This window comes from Phoxinus phoxinus (assembly GCF_949152265.1).
Source record: "Phoxinus phoxinus genome assembly, chromosome: 20".
NCBI classification, from domain to species: domain Eukaryota; kingdom Metazoa; phylum Chordata; class Actinopteri; order Cypriniformes; family Leuciscidae; genus Phoxinus; species Phoxinus phoxinus.
In genome coordinates, this window is record NC_136895.1 from 25,120,653 (window position 1) to 25,132,832 (window position 12,180).

Consider the following 12,180-nt stretch of genomic DNA (forward strand, 5'->3'; position numbering starts at 1 on the left):
GATTTTTACCACAGTAAAACAATGGTAATGTGATATCAGGCACGTTCTCCCACATGCACTGAAGAAAATCACAAATTACGATTTTAGAGTAAGAACATGGAGGAAATATTTTTATGGTTATATGTAGGTTACCTGCTTTATGGTTTAGCATTGCATTTGATTTTCTTTTTTCTGTAAGTGGTGGACAATATTAATAACCCTATAATAAGTTATTGATCAATAAGTTAAGACAACATGTTACACATTACTTTAACTCATCAAACCAAGTTTCAACTTTAATAAGTTATACAAGACTCAACTCATTATTTTAAGTCAAATTAATGCGATTAAGTTGACTTAAAAATCCAAATTGACTGTACTTAAAAATTGTAGGCAACATATAGTTATATATTAAATATATTTAATTTAATTTTTTTGCAGTAAGGAAAAGGGAGGAATAGGAAGGGAAGAGATAATAATTTTGAGGCTTAGGTTTAGACACAATGGACTAAATCAAACTGTTCAAAATAGGTAAAGATAACAAAGGAAATGTGATTTCTGTGGAGAAATAGGAGGAAACGGCTAATATGTTATGATATTATTGTCAGAAATATGAAAAATAAGATTTGATTCAAAACTTAAGGAAAGCTGAAAATACAATGTGATTTAAAAGATTATAGATAGCTGTTATACATGTATCGTTTAAATACCTTAGAGAAACAAATGTAAGTTTTTTTTTAAACAATGTAGGTACTGTCACTCCATACCAGTTGGTGGCGGAAATGCACCAGCTCGTTGTTTGCCAAACTGTTGGAGTAGCCTACATCGATTTTGAAATGGCGTCAACATAGAAACATAACAGTTTTAGTTTCTAAATCTGCATTATTTTTTCATAGAAACAGTGATGAACTTCTTCATTTTCGTCCTAGTGTGGGGTTTCCAGCTTGGTAAGTCATTTGGGCTATTTTTTTCTGATATGGATTTTTTTTTTGCTCCCTTTCAGCGGTGCTCGTACGCTTTCCCTTAAAAAGCACAAACTTGCCTTTCAAATCGGGTAACGTAATTTTCAGACGTAAAAAATGTATTAAAAGTGTAGGCTATTGAAACGCGAAGGAGATCGTTCGCTCTTATCATGCAGGGTGCGCGCACTTTGAGACGGAGAGAAGAACTGCTTTGGGGACGCGCCTCACATAGCCTACAATAACATGTCAAAATGTCGGCTGTCGGGCGTATAGTAGGCTATTCACGCAAACACAGTCTGAAAAAGTGAACCTAAGCATTAGAAGTAGCCTAATTGTTCTGTGTTACAAAACTTAATTCTATCCACCCCAGCTTATTTTACAGACAATGCATCAATTGCTTTTATTTCCTCGAACTGTACACACCGTTCTCTTGCACAACAACAATTCTCAGCTGTGTTTGAGCATCGCCTGTTGCCTTTCAAGGCACAGAATTTGCCTACTTCAGCTTTCAAGAGCAACAGAGAAAAGTCATGTTGTTAACTGTTTTAATCATTAATTGTGAATAATATTTATTTGATATATTTATGTCAATTAAAAAAAATGTCTTAAAGTATTTCTTAAATATATATATTTTTTTTTACCTCTGGACACATGAGCTTTGATGTTGTACATGTACACTAGTAAATTGTTGTCTCTATAATTTTTTCAGCCAATGCTTTGTTTAATTTACTTAGTATTATGTAATATCTCATAATCGAACATAAATTTATATAAAAAAAATAAAATAAAAAATACTGTATGAACTAGACTTTTCTCTGTGCTTGTTCTATATTTACCACTTTCTTGGAAGTGATAATGAATTGTTCATTTCTTCTTCAGGTGCATCGAGTGTTTATACAGACAGAGAGTCTGTGTTTGTGATGGAGGGAGATTCAGTCACTCTGAACACTGGTGTTAAAACAAACCAACAACAAAAGATCAAGTGTTTTTTTAATAACACCCGCATCGCTCAAATCAATGGAGATCTCAGTAATATCTGTACAGATGTTCAGTGTAATGAAGGTACTGAGAGATTCAGAGACAGACTGAAGCTGGATCATCAGACTGGATCTCTGACCATCACAAACATCACAAACACAGACTCTGGAGTTTATAAACTACAGATCATCGGCAGCAACACCGTCAGTGAAACGATCTTTAGTATGACTGTGCATGGTGAGTCATTTATAAAATGTTTAAAGACTAAGATTATACACGCTTAATCTGTTTATTATTACAGCAGTGACGTAAAGTTTGGTTTCTGTTCCAAGGACATTTTGTGCTTCCTTGTTACAGTGTTTCATTTCTGTTTCCTTTGTTAGGCTATTACCAGTTTGTTGTCATAGTTGTCTTCACCTGTGTCATGTTTAGTTCCTTATTTTCTTGTAATTTCTCTCAGTTTATTCAGTTCTATGTCCAGCATTGTGTCTATAAGTTGTGTTGTGCAAAGCTGTTCTCTTCCACAGTTATCTTTGTTTTGTTTGTTTTTGGAAATAAACTTTTTCTGCAACCAGATTGACATCTCTTTTTTTTCTTGTCATCCTCACTTTAACATTCAGAGCTGTTCATCCATCTCCCTCCCTCCCACCAGTATGACATTGTCTTATCATCTGTTAAAAAGCATTTGATATATAATTCTGTGCAGAGGATTTGAAGTATTAAAAATAAGTGTAAAATGTGTTTTTATAAGTACACATTTAGACAAATTTTGCTTTACAGAATAAAAGTCAAGAAAGAGAATGTGTGGTTGTGGACACCGTAATACATTTACATTTTCTGGGTAAAAATAATTTATTTGATTTTGAAATGAAAAGTTTGCAGTGGGACCATCGAGGTAATATGCCGGCCTTGTTGTTGCTGCAGTTTTTGTTGGTTTGTTTAATATTTATTATTCATATATATTCATATGCTTATTCTTTTTTTTTTTTTTTTTTTTTTTTCCATGAACTAGATTAAAACATTTTTACACTCTAAAAAATGATGGGTTGTTTCAACCCAATTTTGGGTCAAATATGGACAAACCCATTACATTTTTAACCCAACGTTTGGGTTTGTCCATATTTGACCCAAAATTGGGTTGAAACAACCCAGCATTTTTTAGAGTGTAGCATTTCCATTAATTTGAACCTATAATACAATTGAGCAGAATCATTAAATCTGAACTTTATTTGAATGATTTTTAGAATTAGCCTAGGCTATATAATGTACATTTATTTGGATTCTGTTATTTGATTTTTCTGACATTTATTAAAATGAATAAAAACTAACTAAATTATCAATGAATAGGCTATATTCACTATTCTTTATTTTGTACCAACACCAAGACTAAATGCAAATGTGCATTCATGAGGTGTCAAGTAACGAAGTACAAATACTTCGTTACATTACTTAAGTAGAAATTTTGGGTATCTATACTTTACTTGAGTAATTATTTTTCAGCCGACTTTTTACTTCTACTCCTTACATTTTCACGCAATTATCTGTACTTTCTACTCCTTACATTTTAAAAATAGCCTCGTTACTCCTATTTCATTTCTGCTTGTTTTCATTCCCGCTTGTTTTCATTCTGGCTTGTCGTCGTTCAAAAAATGACCAATTATACAATAGATCTGAGTCCCGCCTCCTGAACACACATCGCTAAACTGATTGGCTTTGTGTTTTCTTTCTAACTTGTGAGAGGCTGTCCGCGCTGTAGTTACATTTGGTTGTGGGAAGCGGCAAAACTCCTCCGTCCGAAGGAAACCTATAGATGCGGTAAGCGAGGGAGAAATGAATCAACAGTTTTGTGCCCAAGAATACGGGGCAAATCGCGTCAAATATTGCTTTGGGGACAGCCGTTTTTACAATATTGCCTACTGTATGACAATCGCGGGATAAGTGGCAAACATAATCGTTAGTGTGTGTGTGTGTGCGTGCGCGCGTGTGTGTGTGAGAGAGAGGAGAGAGAGAGTGTGTGCGTGTGTGTGAGAGAGCGAGTGTGTGTGAGAGGAAGACTGAGTGTGTGTGTGTGAGAGAGAGAGAGAGAGAGAGAGAGAGAGAGAGAGAGTGTGTGTGTGTGTGTGAGAGAGAGTGTGTGTGTGAGAGAGAGAGAGTGTGTGTGTGTGAGAGAGAGAGAGAGAGAGAGAGAGAGTGTGTGTGAGAGAGAGAGAGGAGAGAGTGTGTGTGTGTGTGAGAGAGAGAGAGAGAGAGTGTGTGAGAGGAGAGAGAGTGTGTGTGTGTGTGAGAGAGAGAGTGTGTGTGAGAGAGAGAGAGAGTGTGTGTGTGTGTGTGTGTGAGAGAGAGAGAGAGAGGAGAGAGTGTGTGTGTGAGAGAGAGAAGAGAGAGTGTGTGTGTGTGTGAGAGAGAGAGAGAGAGTGCGTGCGTGTGTCTGTGAGAGAGAAAGAGGAGAGAGAGAGTGTGTGTGTGGGAGAGAGAGAGTGTGTGTGTGCGCGCAACCATTATAGTGTCAAAATATCCCCACAAAGATGGCAATATCCAAAATCCTTATATGCGGCTGAAACAGGGAGCCTAGTGCCTCACAAGTTTTTCAACATTTACATTTTAATATATATATAACATTATAGTCATTATGGCCTTAGAATGTTTGAGGAGGGGGGGTGCACTATAGGCCCCTTTGGCGCGGTCTAAGCTTTTGTCCTTAATGGCATTTTTTGCCTTGCATTACTTTTACTTTTATACTTTAAGTAGTTTTGAAACCATGTACTTTTACACTTTTACTTAAGTAAAAAACTTGAGTTGATACTTCAACTTCTACAGAAGTCATTTTAAACCCTAGTATCTGTACTTCTACTTGAGTAATGAATGTGAATACTTTTGACACCTCTGCAAAAGAATAATCAGTGATGCTGTTTACACTTGAACGAACCGTTCGTAAACTGATATCAGATTCTATTTCTGACGTATAGGCTACTCAAAGCGCTCACACTACTTTAAACTAAAGGGTTTGCCCCAAAATTAAAAGTGTCATTGTAGATTCTAAAAATCGTGCTTCCCCCATAATTGTTGAATCACAGAAGCTACACCTGATATCTTGCCAAGAGATTTATTATTTGAACATGTGTCATGTGTCAGACAGAGAGAAACTCAGGCATATAAGAATAAGGCTACACGAGAGAAGGTCTTCATTCTAGATTTCTCCATTCCCCATTATTCTATCTTCTCACACCATCATGCTAGATGTAAATGGTTTCTGGGTTTCTCCTCCCTTACCCCATAAGTTCTATGTTTCCTCCTTCCTCTCACCCCATCATCATGCCTTAATGCTTCTCTGAGGTGGTACAGTACGATTCAGCTTATATACATCCCAGAGAGACTTACAACTTCCATGTAAGGTAACAAAACATGTTGCTTTGAGATTCTTAAAATTGGAACGTATATGTCATATGTACACGTCATGCTTAAACATGGTGCAATCCACTTCCATATTAAGAACTATCCTTGTTGTTTACATTGGTGATACACTTGCATCAGTGGACACATTCCTTTCCCTGCAAAGAACATGTTACATAGCACACATACTTCCAAGCAAAATATAGCTCTACCAGCTCTCTGCTCAGTACACATGTACAAACATAGTCTGACTTCACAAAATACATTATGAAATTATAAAGAAAATTAATAAAATAAAATAATACTAAAAAATAACTTTAAACAGTCAATTTTCAGTCTTCAGTCATAATATACTTACCCTCAAGTTGTTCCAAACCTGTGTGAGTTTGTTTCTTCTGCTGAACACAAAAGAATATATTTTGAAGAATGTTGGTAACCAGACAGTTGATTGACTTCCATTGTATTTTTTCCCACACTATGGAAGTCAATGGTATTAAAATATCCTCTTTTGTGTTCAGCAGAAGAAAGAAATTCATACAGGTTTGGAACAACTTATTAGAAAGGAAATGATGACAGAATTTTTTTTTTTTCAAGCGTGAACTGTCCCTTTAAAAGGGTGGTAAAGTATGATTTCACTTTTCTAACTTTAGTTAGTGTGTACCGGTAATGTTGCTTTGCAAAGTTACAACGCTCAAAGTTCAAAGCAAAGGAAGATATTTACTTTGAAAGAAAAGGACTACAACAAACGGCTGGTAGGAATTACACGACTTTCCTCCGGGTTTAGTGACATCAGCAAGTCTAAAATGTACATAAACCCCCGCCCCCTGAACACGCAGTCCATGTTTAGAAGAGGAAGAGTTGTTGTATAAGAGTACATTTGTGAGTCAGCTCAAACTTTAACATCCATCTTTTCACATGCAATAGAAATGTCACTCTGTGTGCATCTCACAACAGTTCCTATACGAGCGATTTATAGATTACCATATCAGAATATGCTATTTGAAGATAGTTAACTCCACATCAGCAACATACATTCATCAACTAACCATTCAGAGACGTCCTGTTGCATTCTACATGTTGTCACTTCTTCTTGAGTCTCTCCATCTTTGTCTGACTCCGTTTTAACATTAAAGGCAGAACAGTTTATGTCATTTTAGTGTGTCTGCGTGACGTAATCGCAGCTGCTAACACACAAGCTCTTGAAACCCCGCCCTCTGCACCCGCTCATTTGCATTTAAAGGGCCAGTGCCCGGTTGCATAAAGCACCTTAAGTGAAATTTTCCCTTAAAGGTGCCATGTGTAATGTCTGGCAAAAAAATCAAGACATACTCCACATTCCACACCAGATGGGGGCAGTAATACCTCCATAAAGTGAATTGGTCTACTCTAGAGTAACAGACGATAAAGGCATAGTCTCTATGCTTCGCCCCTACCTTCACAACAACCCTAGAGCCATAGCCGAAGCCTAATAGAGGACGTTTTGCCTCCAGAGGAACGTTGGGTGATGTCAAGTGATTTTGAAACATGACATCTTTTTTGTTTTGTGATCAACTTTTTATTGTCTTTAGAAATATCATACATTCAAAAAAAACAGACAGGGAAGGGGGAGCAACAGACATATTATCCATAATTTAACAATATGAGAGAGGAAAAGTAAATAAATAAATAAAAATATATAAAAAAAGTATTAAAAAAATAAAATAACATAAAAAACACCTTTATATAGTCATTCCTTTATATAGTCCAATATGTTGGAAGAAAAACATTGCCATGCATCAATGGTTCTAGGTTTAGCCTTGTTAATTCGTGCTGTTGTACATTCACAAGTCACTATTTTATGGAGACTATGAATCCAATATGTTTTTGCACACATGTGCGGGGTAAACCAATTCTGTATAATTGTCGTCTTTGCAGCTGTAAACCCAGCAAACAACATTCTCTTTTGCAGTGAACTTATACAGGAGTCAGAATCGAAACATGACATCTTCAAGCTACTCCTTCACCTTTACCAGTGAATATGTTCATATTCGTTTTGTTCATATTACATTTTGAGTTGTATATACACATTGTTTGAATTAAATTAATTTGACAGACAGCATTCTGTCAACATCATTGGTCAACATCAGACAGCGCACGTGAACCGATCATCTCTACTATAGTAAAACAAACACGAACACTGTTGAAACATACAGTAGGCTACAAATGACCTGTTCGCGCCACACAAGTTGTTCTCCGTCCTTGCTGAGTCGTTGAATGTGAAACAGCCGGCTGCTGTCGTCAGCAAGCAGCAATATTCAGACAATGTTCCCCTTACCTAAGAGAATCGTTTAAGAGATTATATGCAACACCCTTAAGTTATTCTCTTAGGTAAGGGGAAATCGCCCCTTAAGTGTCATACTTAAGGGAAAAACTTAAGGTGCTTTATGCAACCGGGCACAGGCACACAAAACGGTGCGTTTTTGCAAATCATCAAAAGTGATAACTTTTAACATCCTATATACAAATATCTGTGGGATATTTTGTGCTAAAACTTCACACACACACTCTTGGGACATCAGAGATTTATTTTACATCTTGTGAAAAGGGCATTTTACCACCCCTTTAACACAGACAAATGGATTTGCAACTGTCCCTTCTCCCCCCGCACCCAGTCAGTGTAGATAGAGTCAGCGCTGTTGCAGTCGAACTTGGTGTATAAAAAACAAACAAAAAACTCTTTCCCCAAGTCAAAACCTTAATCACTTTCAGGCTAGTACAGGCCTGTGTGTGGAGTTCCAACCATATGCGCCTAGCCTACGGACATTTCGGATTCGATTTCAATTTCAATTTCTAATGCGTTTAAATATTTGAACTTTTGTGGCTAGGGCTGCTCGACTAGATACATGTGTAGCCGATGCTAACTAATACAAAAACTGAGCTTGAGGTGAGAATTAGCCTACAGTATTTTTAAACTAAAACGTTAGGCTACTCCTGTAAAATGGTGGTTGTGAATAATTATGGAATAAGTAATACTTTTATTATTTTTTTTATCATTATTTATGTTGATTCTGCGCGACTGCCACTAGGGGGAGAAATGTGACAATCATGATGAATATCAGAGTTAGGCTAATGGAAAGGTGAATTACAAATATTTCCATTCAGTTCCTCTAATAATATATTGAATAATGTATCTTATACATGCTAAGTAGATTCTCAGTTCTTTATTGGTTCATGTTGTTGCTGTTTATTAAAAAACAACAACAACAACAACAGCATGTTAATTTGTGTTTTAGATGTTCCTGGTGCAGAGGCGGATAAAACGAAGACCAAGTCTGTGAATAAGGGAGTATCTGTCACTTTTGATCCTGGTGTAATAAAAAATCCAGATGATGTGATGACGTGGTATTTTAAAGAAGCGCGTATTGCTGAAATCACTGGAGATCAGAGTAAGATCTGTACAGATGATCAGTGTAAAGAGAGATTCAGAGACAGACTGAAGCTGGATCATCAGACTGGATCTCTGACCATCACAAACACCACAAACACAGACTCTGGAGTTTATCATCTGGAGATCTTCAGCAACAGAAGCATCATCCGCCGCCAGCGCAGCATCAGCATCATCAGAAAAAAGGACGGTTATGGGTTTATCCCGAGTGAGTCAAACTCAGTCATTCAGTTCATTTTCCCTCGAGCATCTTTAGAATATATTTTAATGTTTTCATTGTGGCCTTTCTGTAAATTAACATAATGCATAATATCGTTTAGTTTTCTCAAGACCTCTAGTTTTTAGGTGATAAAAACACCAGATGGCGCCATTATCAGTTCACTCAATATCATAAAGATGATGAAGGTGGAAAATCTTTCAAAAATAGCCTACCTGAAAAATCAATGTCGAGCTCTAGTAACATGGCTCTCTTTTTCATTACAGATTGGATTGTGACTGTGGGACTTGCTGTTGCTGTTTTTTCTGTTTATTGTTTTGTATTTTCTTTTATTCATTTTATTGCAAAATAAAATGACAAGATAAGCTTCAAGCCCCCCACCCACCTCTCCATGCATTCATACCACAATCATCCACACAGTGTTATAACAAAAAGCAAAATAGAAGGAAGCACAAGGCAAACCAAATTAATAACATAAGAGAAAAAAATATAAAAAATTAAAGAAAGTAAATAAATCAACAATACTAATAAAAAATCTATAAACAAAATACGACAGAATTAGCAAAACATGTATGCCATGACACATGGCGCATCTTTAAGAAAGTACACATAATATTTATATCTCTAACTCAAGTAAGCAGACATTCCATTTATTTTCATGCTCAGTTATTCTGTTGTTATTCTCCGCTATAATTGTTTCCAGCATATACTGATGAAATACTCCATTCCTAAAATGTTTTATACATAAATTTGATAAAGTTTTAGCTTTAAAAATACAAATTTTACCCATCAAAATAATCATATTCAAAAAGTGTATGCATTTACCTTCAAAGACACATAACAAAATATTCTGAGGTGTGATTTGCAAAACAATAACCATAGACCTTAACCATAATTGTATACTGACCCAAAACTTAGCCACATGTGGGCAAAAATAAAACAAATGCATCAGGTCCTCCTCCTCATCCCCACAGAACCGGCAACAGGGATCCTTTTCTATCTGCCATTTGTACAGAGATATTTTTGTTGCAATAATTTTATAAAAGATTTTAAGTTGAAATATTCTGGAATACGAATCAATTGTAGTTCTATAAATTGTTCTTAAGTAATCTTTCCACAAAATTGGATCATTAAATTCATCTTCCCAAACCAGGCAGGTTCTGTGTGGGAAAAAAGCAAGTGGTGCTCGATATCACTGTGCATACTGTAAATCGGTGTATAACCATTTACACGAGCTTCGAAATCATGTAGCTAATCACATGCAAAATGTGTAATGTGAATAAATATTGATTGATACAAGTGGGGTACTGTAATGTGAATAAATATTGATTGATACCAGTGGGGTACTGTAATGTGAATAAATATTGATTGATACCAGTTGGGTACTGTAATGTGAATAAATATTGATTGATACAAGTTGGGCCTGTAATGTGAATAAATATTGATTGAGTCTTGTAAAATACCATTACAATTTTATATGAAGTGTGTTTCACTCATATATATATATATATATATATATATATATATATATATATATATATATATATATATATATATATATATGTGTGTGTGTGTGTGTGTGTGTGTGTGTGTGTGTGTGTGTGTGTGTGTGTGTGTGTGTGTATTATTTGATCTTAATATCATTAAAATGCTGTGTGGAAAAAAAGTTTCCACACAAGATGTTTTATCTAGATTTAAGATCCATTTATGTTAGATGAACATTTAGCTAATTTAGGCTAATAAAAACAAATAAATCCAATTTAACACTTGTAAGAGAGTTGAGTATGTGACTATTAAATTCAATTAATCTTCTCCCAAATGTTGGAGTGGATGCCTCACTAATCTCAGAGAACATTTGTTATCTTGTTTTTCCTCTGTGGAAAGTCACATGGCTGGTTTTAGACTACTGGACTGCTTGTTTCCATTTAATTAAAATAGTTTAATGCATAGCCTGTCTCCTTGAAGGTTCAGTCTATCCAGAATTACAGTCAATATTCCATTTAAATTGACAATATAAAAAAAAAATACAACTTGTTGGAGTAGGCCTACATGCTTTCACATTTACGTACAAAAAGGGCAATTACCTTAAGTCTAGTTATTTACATAATCATCAGACATTTTTATCCAAAGCAGCAAAAAAAACTGCGGAAAACGAGACTGTTTATCCTAATAAAGATAAAATAACCCATAGATACAAAGTGTCAACAGTTTTCAACAGTTTTTAGAAACAGAAACACAGTGCCTGTGAGCAATGTTCTTATTAAGTGTTTACGTAATGTCGTTTGTCACAGAAACGATACTGACCATGCTGAAAATAATTAATCATCATAATCATGACAAATATTAGAGAAAAATAAGTATGAATGTATGTAAAAAAAAAAAAATTCATCAAATGTCCTTCCTTCACGGTTGAACTCGCACTAACAGGCTTGATAGCGCTTCAAACTCTGTCAACTAGATCCAGCGAGGGGGAGCTAGAGCTCTAGCTCATCCCATTTGCCGCTGCAACAAAGCCCCGCCCACTAAATCCAGCGAGGTGGAGGTGGAGCTCCAGCTCCTCCCATTTGGCTCTGCATCGAGCACCTTCTCAAAAAAAGTGCAGTGCCTGTGATATTTAAATTACAAATATATATAATTTTTTTTATCTTTACACCAGACAACCATTTAAGGCATCTTATTGGTGGAAGACAAACCTTTAATTTATTTTTCTTTTCATTTTCCAAGTTTTAGGAATTGCAGAAATCAGCTGGTTGAATTGGTCGAGGGAAATGCTAAAAACATTTCTCAGTTGCTGTTGCTGTTCTGCTGGTGATTGCATGTGTAACTGGTAAGAATTTCTGGTTGTGTGTTTTCTGTGTGCGTGTGTGTGATGAGGTTTCATTCAGTCATTACATAAAACCCCGTATATATAACTGCAAAATTCGATGTTTTGTCAAATCACCCGCAAAGTCACATGATAACTTTAGAAACATCCAAACGTGTTGCATCGAAATGACAACATGATTCAGTTTATTAGAGTCTTTGTGTTAAAAACTCATTTCTTTTTACTTCTGTGAATCTGTTTTCTAGGAAAGCGGTGTAGAAAAATTGACAAAGGGTGATCTGTCTCCCTCTCAAAACTATCAAACAACTGGTCTTTAATTGCAGAGAGGAACGGTATCATTACATTACATTCAAATAACTATAATTTGCATTGTGAAAAACGTGAATTTTTATGTAACAGGAAAAAC

General features: G+C 35.6%; 1 protein-coding gene; it reads right to left on the reverse strand.

The window, feature by feature from the left end:
• Positions 1 to 12,180, reverse strand: part of LOC306987895 (SLAM family member 5-like) — a 332,963-nt gene that overhangs the window by 180,685 nt on the left and 140,098 nt on the right.